This window comes from Montipora capricornis, chromosome 5, assembly GCF_036669925.1.
Source record: "Montipora capricornis isolate CH-2021 chromosome 5, ASM3666992v2, whole genome shotgun sequence".
In the NCBI taxonomy this organism is placed as follows: domain Eukaryota; kingdom Metazoa; phylum Cnidaria; class Anthozoa; order Scleractinia; family Acroporidae; genus Montipora; species Montipora capricornis.
The window spans coordinates 24,484,313-24,491,812 of record NC_090887.1 but is presented as its reverse complement, the minus strand read 5'-3'; positions in this window follow the sequence as shown (position 1 = coordinate 24,491,812).

The following is a 7,500-nucleotide window of genomic DNA, read 5'->3' as shown; positions in this document are numbered from 1 at the left end:
TAGGTCCTCCAGGCATCATGCAATCTTATCAGGGCTTCTAAAGAAGTGCCAAAAATTGCAATACAGAGAAAAAAGCATCTTTAAGCAAATTAAAAATCCCTCCGATGCTTGACTTGAATACCTGCTTAGCCACCAGTGTGGACCACAACTATCATGATATGTCAAACTGGATTGAAACCAGCGAAAAATGTAGAATGAAAACATTTTCCAAACCGTTTCAACCTGAACACGAAAAGCGTTGACTGTGTAAGAACTATAGTTGACGTAGTATGGCCGTGTAACCGCGTCGAGCCACACAAGGCGCGCGAAAATGATGCCTCGTTTATGTTTAGGTGAGTAAGCCTGGATTAAGCCTTCGATCCATTCGAAAACCAGTGCCTGTTCAGCGGTCAACTTCAAAAGAAAAGCTGCCCTCGGTGATCTCTGAGCTTGAGCCCGCGATATGGTCACGTGATACTGGTCAGCGGATACCTTGATTTGACAGGTGTCACATAACATGGATGTCCAATATCAAAGATATCTTAATCTCAATGAATTAGGAGCAATAACTTTTTAGGACTAATTAGGCCTACAACGATATTTAACCTCAAATCCAACCTTTGTTGGTTAGTATTCAATGTACTATGGGGTCATACATGGTGTTTTAGTGTTTTGCTTCGGTGTTTTACTGTTTCGTGGTTTAGACCTGGTTGTCCACAGCAAGAGCAATGGTTTGTCTGGTAGATGGTGATGCTCTCTCTTTTCCAGCTATGTGTTGCTTTGCAGGACACACTAGGTTTTGGTATGATTATTCAAATTTAATTTAATTGATCTCTACATTTCTGTTGATTTCATTGCCCCAGTCATCTGACCTGAAGAAATCTTGTGGAAAATGATGATGTCTAGCCGACTGTCATTTTGACTATCTTTACTTTCAAGATGTGAGCAACTGTTTTGATCTGCATTGTTAGACAAAACCTCTTATTAAGGGAGTCAGTTAAGTTGGATAATTTTTTTTTAGAAAGGGATCTTTACAAATAGGGCACACATTTCCATGTTTTTTCAAATATCTTAGGTGACATCTGTGCTTGAAAATGAGCAAGTGTTAATATTATTGTTTTACTTTGATCAGTTTCCTGTTGTTTCTTAAACATGTCATTTATTCTGCTTCCTGTGCTGAAGTCTAAACCTCTTCCTGCTGTGTGTGCTGATCTGGTCAAACCTAGTCTCCTTCGCAGCCGCGAAGGAGCAGTCGTGGCTCAGTTGGCTAGTGCGCGGCTTTCGGAGCGAGAGGTCCCCGGTTCGATCCTTTGTGACTTAAACGTCTGTTTCGACTTTCCTCTGATCCGTGTAGCTATAGCTTTAAATACCCGTAAAACGGAGCACTGACAGGGGGAGGGGCGTAAAGGCCGTACCGTCGGCTTCCATTGATACCAGCCTCGTAGCTGAAGGAAGTACCGACGTTAAATAAAGTTACTTTACCTTTTACCTTTAACAAGGTGAAAGTAACAATTGGCAAACTTAACAGAAACATATTAAGAACCCCAACTGGCGGGAGGCAACCAGTTGGCTATTTACAAAGCATGGTAGAATTGAATCTGGGACAACCGGAAACAAATCCAAACCAATGGTTATAACGGGATTTGAACCCGGAGCAGCCGCATGCAAACCCAACGCCCTAACCACTGGACCATACTGCCTCCTCCGGATTCCTCGTATGAATTTTTATTTTATTTTGTTGAAAATGTTCCTTGGTTCCGAAACCGTTGCTCAGTAGCATTCTTTGCACTCTTGTATAATGCATTCATGAACAGGCTGCAAGTGTTGCTAAAGCGGGTCGCCGAATCTAAACTGTATATCTTAGTTTTTTGTAAGGGAGGAGAAATTACATCCACCTACACCTAAATCAGTTCCTCTTCACTATGACACAAATAAGATTTTTTTTTAAATTTTCTTTGCAGTTGGAAATCTTCAGTATTGATTTTTGGGTTATGACTTTACTTTTTCTTGCGACTGAATATAACGCTGGAGTGTTTTTGTAGATCATAAAGAGGTGTGTTAAAAACAAAACACCTTGATATGTTTGAAAACACACAAGGTGTCTTACGAAATCACACCTAATTTTAGAGTGTAGGGTGGTGTTGTCAGATGAGGGTGGAAGTTGTTCTTCTATCTTCTTCTGCATCAACTTGTCAACTGTCCTTAATAGCACCTTTTGATCGGTTGAGTGATCAGTGATGGCAGACGTATAACACGTCAACTTCAGCGTCTCCACAAGATTGTTAACAACACAACATTGCTGGACATATGCATCTCTATAAACTTATGCACCCGTAGAACGCCATCCTCTCTCAAGCTTTCGTCTTTTATTTTTCATATTTTTAACGTCACCTCTCCGAGGACATCGTGCAATCGTCCCTCGGAGGTGTGATGCAAAAGCAACGCTTTTTACGCCTTAAACGTTACCCGGCAGCCTATGCTTTATGCTCTTATGAAATCAATGAAAGACTCCGGATGTTGCAAGTCTAAACAAAGTCTATTGTATTTGAGACAAACCTTACTGACAACTAATTTACATGGAAAAACTTTTCTATTCCCATTGGGTAAGAGAAACGAAGCTTTCAAGTAACGCAGTGCAGAAAAGATGCGATTCAGTGCAAAATGAAGTAAAAAGAAAGCATTCTTATTGGTCAATGAATAAAGAACCTCACAGATAGCCAATCAAATGCAAGTACAGGATGGCGCAAAATGGGGATACGTTATTAGGTATTCGTGATAGGCATGCGTTACTCCTGCATAAGTATGATAAGCTATCCAACCTCGACCCCAGAGCTCTTCTCTTGGCAAGAGCTCTGGGGAACCCTGAAACGAAGTTCTTTTCACATTGGTTTTCGTGAAGAACAATCAAATGCGTCTCTAATTGGTACACTTCATGTTAGCACTAGGGGTGAGCAGGCGCCGTGAGGTTCAAATAGCCAATTTTTGGCTATAAGAACTCTACAGCGCATGTTCTCCTACATGAAGTTTCCCAGAGCCTTGGGTCGATCCGAGGCTCTGGTGGCGAGAATGGATAAGCTATCTTGATACTTTTTCATGCATATCATTAATAAGTAATCGCATGAATTTTCCCATGTAATATGGAACACAATCCACGATCCATTCTTTGTATATTTCAAACTTGCAAAGTATATAATTGAAAATTATAAATCCTGTCACTCCTGACTTCTTTTAAGAAAGTTGTTAAAAGTTTCACTTAATTATTTGCATGCATCGTATAACATTTTCAGAAGAGAGGAAGTTTGTCATATGATTTTTTCAACCAATCGAATGATTACACAACATGTTATACAAAGTTCACGAACAAAGTTTGTAAAATGAGGAACCGTTGATAAATTAATTCACAAACCAAGCTCGCAATCTCTAACTTTAGCAATAAAACAGCAAGTACAAAAGGAGGCAGGTATAAGCAAAATTAAAGAAGATTAAAATGGTCTGTGATTTTGGTTTTTGCAAACTGTTCAGCCTAAGAGTTTTTCAAAGTTTATCTCCGTTCATCAGTTGTAACTTTAATTAAGTATGCTCCACTGACACGTTTTCGTCTCAACAGCTTTGTTCTGTGCTGTTTAAAAGTTTTTTTCTAAGTTAACGTTAAGTTGTATAGCAAGAAGGGGCAAGTACCCTCGAAATGTTTGGTTCACTTTTAAAATCCTTGTGCGCAACTTTCCTTTACAAATCATTCGCATTATGCGCAGCACAATTCCTTCGAATTTTTTGTTACCACAAAATGAACTTTAGTGCCATGACACAGCCCTTTTAAGTAGTTCCTGAGTTTTGCCGTAAACCCTTGGGTAACAGGTTTAACTGACCAATGGAAAGGCTAGGCATACCTGGTATTGGACACTTTTCACTGGAGCCAGGAAAATCTCCCTTAATCGAAGCTTTAGGCCTGCTCGTCAAAAATGGAATATACAAATATATCGGGGAAATAAAATAGTGTCACAGATCTTTTGAACATTCTTTTTCATTCTTCTTTGTTGCTCTTGTTGTTGTTTGCAATAATTGAGGTCTATTTAGAACCAATTTAAAATAGTCGCGTTCGTCTCTTAGACCATTCTAAATTTAAAAATAATCAACAACATTGTAATATTAAAACAAAACTTTTGAATTTTTAAGAAAATTTCAAAAAGCTTAACACCAAATTTGAATCATAGGCGATCTTGAGAAACAGTTGATTCAACAACAACAAAAATGAAAAATCTACATTAAATGATATCGTGACTGTCTATATGAGAATCGACCCCGAATTGTCTAATCCTCGTCGAGGAAAGGATGGGAAGACTGACAAGATTTCGATTGCAGCTCATTCTTACTAGGTTTGCGTAATGCATTTTTGGCTTTCTTGCTGATTTCAAACTAGAAAGGTAACCTTGCTCTAATGATTGCTCTAATGAAATTCTGAAGATTTTTGTTGACCACTGGGGTAACAGTAGCTCTCGTGATTGGTTCACAAAACAATTGACACCAAAAATATAACGGGAACACTGTAACGAAATCGCAAAAACACGACATCTTCATCCTATAGCGGTCCAATGAAACTATATTTTCATTTAGCATTTACAATTTAACCAGTGTTCAAATTTGACCATTAATATTTTGCCTTTTTTTGTATTTGTAATTAAAAATGCGACTAAAATTTTGATATTGTAATTTATTTTTCATTTCAGTCTTTTGTTGACTCTTTTTTTCGCCGTTTCATTTATTTACCATTTCGCAAATACTCTTTTTCTTTGACCGTTTCAGTTTTGTCAGGAACAATACACAAACAGCGGTGACAAACACCAGGTATAAACGCATCCTTTGAAATTATATTTTACTTGACGTTCCTTATCCTTCTACATACATCCTCAGAACTGACCGTTAACTACAACCTTTGAATTTATACAGACACGATTACTTTAACTTATTAAGTATTAAGTAACAATAGAGGTGACAAAAGATAACAAACAAACAGCAAAATCTAACTGCTTCTTTATTAGTTTTCTGCTGTTTCTTTGTTTGTTCTTTTTGACACCTCTATTGTTACTCAATAGTTAATAAGTTAGTAATCGTATAAATACAAATTCAACTGTTGTATTAACCGTCACTCTCTATGCCGGATGTATGTAGAAGCAAACGAAAGGTCAAGTAAAAAATAACGTTAAAGGATGAGCTGGATGAGTTTGTGTCTGAAGTTTGTCATCGCTGTTTGCTTATTAAACTTGATAAGTATTTTTTTTCGAAAGAATTAGAATTATCTTTTTAAAAATGAATAACTGAGAAACAACACCCGATCTTCCACTACCCATTTTTTGTATATTTCAAACTTGCAAAATATTTTATTGGAAATTATAAAATCCCGTTGCTCTTGACTTCCTTCAAGAAAGTTTTGATATTCACTTATTTGCCGACATCGCACAACATTCCCAAAAGACAGGAAGTTTATCATATGATTTTTTCAATCAATCAAATGATTACACAACATGTTTTACGTTTGTGAACAAAGTTTGTTTTGATACAAAATTTGTCAGTAAAGCTTTTACAAAGTTTGTCTCAAGTCAATAGGATATGTTTAAGCAAGCAGCATCAGGAATCTTACATAGACTTCCAGGGTAAAGTTTTAAAGCCTGCAATCGACGACTGCAAGAGGTCGGCGAGGTGATGTCATAATGGGACGTTTAAGGTTTAAAGTGGCCCAGGAAGCCTATGTTCTATTCTGCTTAAAGAGGCAGAGTCACGAAATGCAGCCAAATTCAGCGACTGCAAACTGGCAACCAAATCAAGCGAAACATAAAGATAACTACTTTTAGTATCACCCAACTAGTGGACTAATGCAAATCCTGGATTTTGATTGGCTACGCTACTAGAGGACTATTATTAATAGTCCTCGAGTAGCGAAAAGCGTGACGGTTTCTTTCGTTTTATTCCCAAATAAATATTTCTTCAACTTGCATTTGCTAACTTTATTATTGCCTTTTCTGTCCGACTAGTTGGGTGATACTAGAACAATTGGACCCTTCGCCCTCAAGGGCCACGGGTCAATAGCCCATGAGGCTTCGCCATTTCGGGCTACGGGTCTAATTGTTAAATAGCATTGAAGTAAGGTTTGAATAAAACACTTTGCCTTGTAGAAGCTTTGGCTAGTGTTGGTTTAAAGTAATTTCTGAGTTAACGTTAAGTTGTATATATAGTGAGACGGGGCGTGTAAATGGTAAAACGACACAAAACGAACTGCACTGCTGTGACACAGCCCATTTAAGAAATTCCTTAGTTTGCCGTATACCCTTAATTATTCGTTTTCACAGCCCAACGGAAAGTCTAGGCATACCTGGTATAGAACACGTTTCACTGGAGCCAAGTAAGTTTCCCTTATTCGTAGCCTCAGGCTTGTACGTCGAAAACGAAATATTTCACTTGATTTGACAAATGTAGTATTTGATAAGCTAATTAATAATTTATAAGTTAGTCATGCAACCAGGTGACATTTAAAACTCACTTTCCTCTGGTTGAAAACATGGGTCCTAAAAGTCCCATGATACTAATTAACTTTTCTGAACTTATATTTATAGCAATATCCCATTTTAAAAGTTATAAAATAGCCTTTTCAGTAAAATTTATATATATATATATATATATATATATATATATATATATATATATTCAGCATAAAATCCAAGGAACTTTCATAAAAAAATACCATAAGTAAAAAAATTCGGAAAAATATTTCAAAATATTTGAGGAAAAATGGAGAAAAATTCAAATTGCATGTTCTGGTACAAAAAGTTGAAAAAGAAAGTTTTTTTGTAGTTAACCAATATTTCCACCAAATTTGGCTAAAAAAGAATCATCCGTAAATTTTGCAGAATTTTTTTTTAATTATACGCGTCAACACCTGTCACTTCTCTATGATGACAAGCAATGGCAATTGTGTTTTTTGCATAGTTAACTAGCTTCGGTCTTAGGGTGGGCAAAAACCCTGAGCAGTTGTTCAAAATCGTTTTTAATCAAACTTTCCGAATTTTTAGGTCCAAATTATGAAATTTTCATTCACAAGAGTTTAATTTGATGATCTAGTGCACGATGTGGTTCGTGGCATTTAAAAAAAATGTGCTCACAAACGTTCACAAAAACAACTCGTATGCAAATTTTTATCTTCCTCACTAGTTAACGTTAATTTCTCCATATTATTTTCCAGCTGCCTTTCTAAAATTGCTTGAAATTGTTTCCCTGGTATGTTTCCCATCCTTTAACAGAGGTTTTTACTAACTACAACATTTGACTTTATATGGACACGATTACTATAACTTATTAAGTACATTTATTAGGTAACAATAGACATGACAAAAAAGAACAAAGCAAGATCCTAACTGCTCCGGTACGGAGCCCATTAAGTGTCATCCAAATTTACACTCTTATTTTCAGTTTTCGCGACTTTTTTCGCTACTTTTTTCGCGACTTTTTTCGCTACTTTTTTCGCGACTTTTT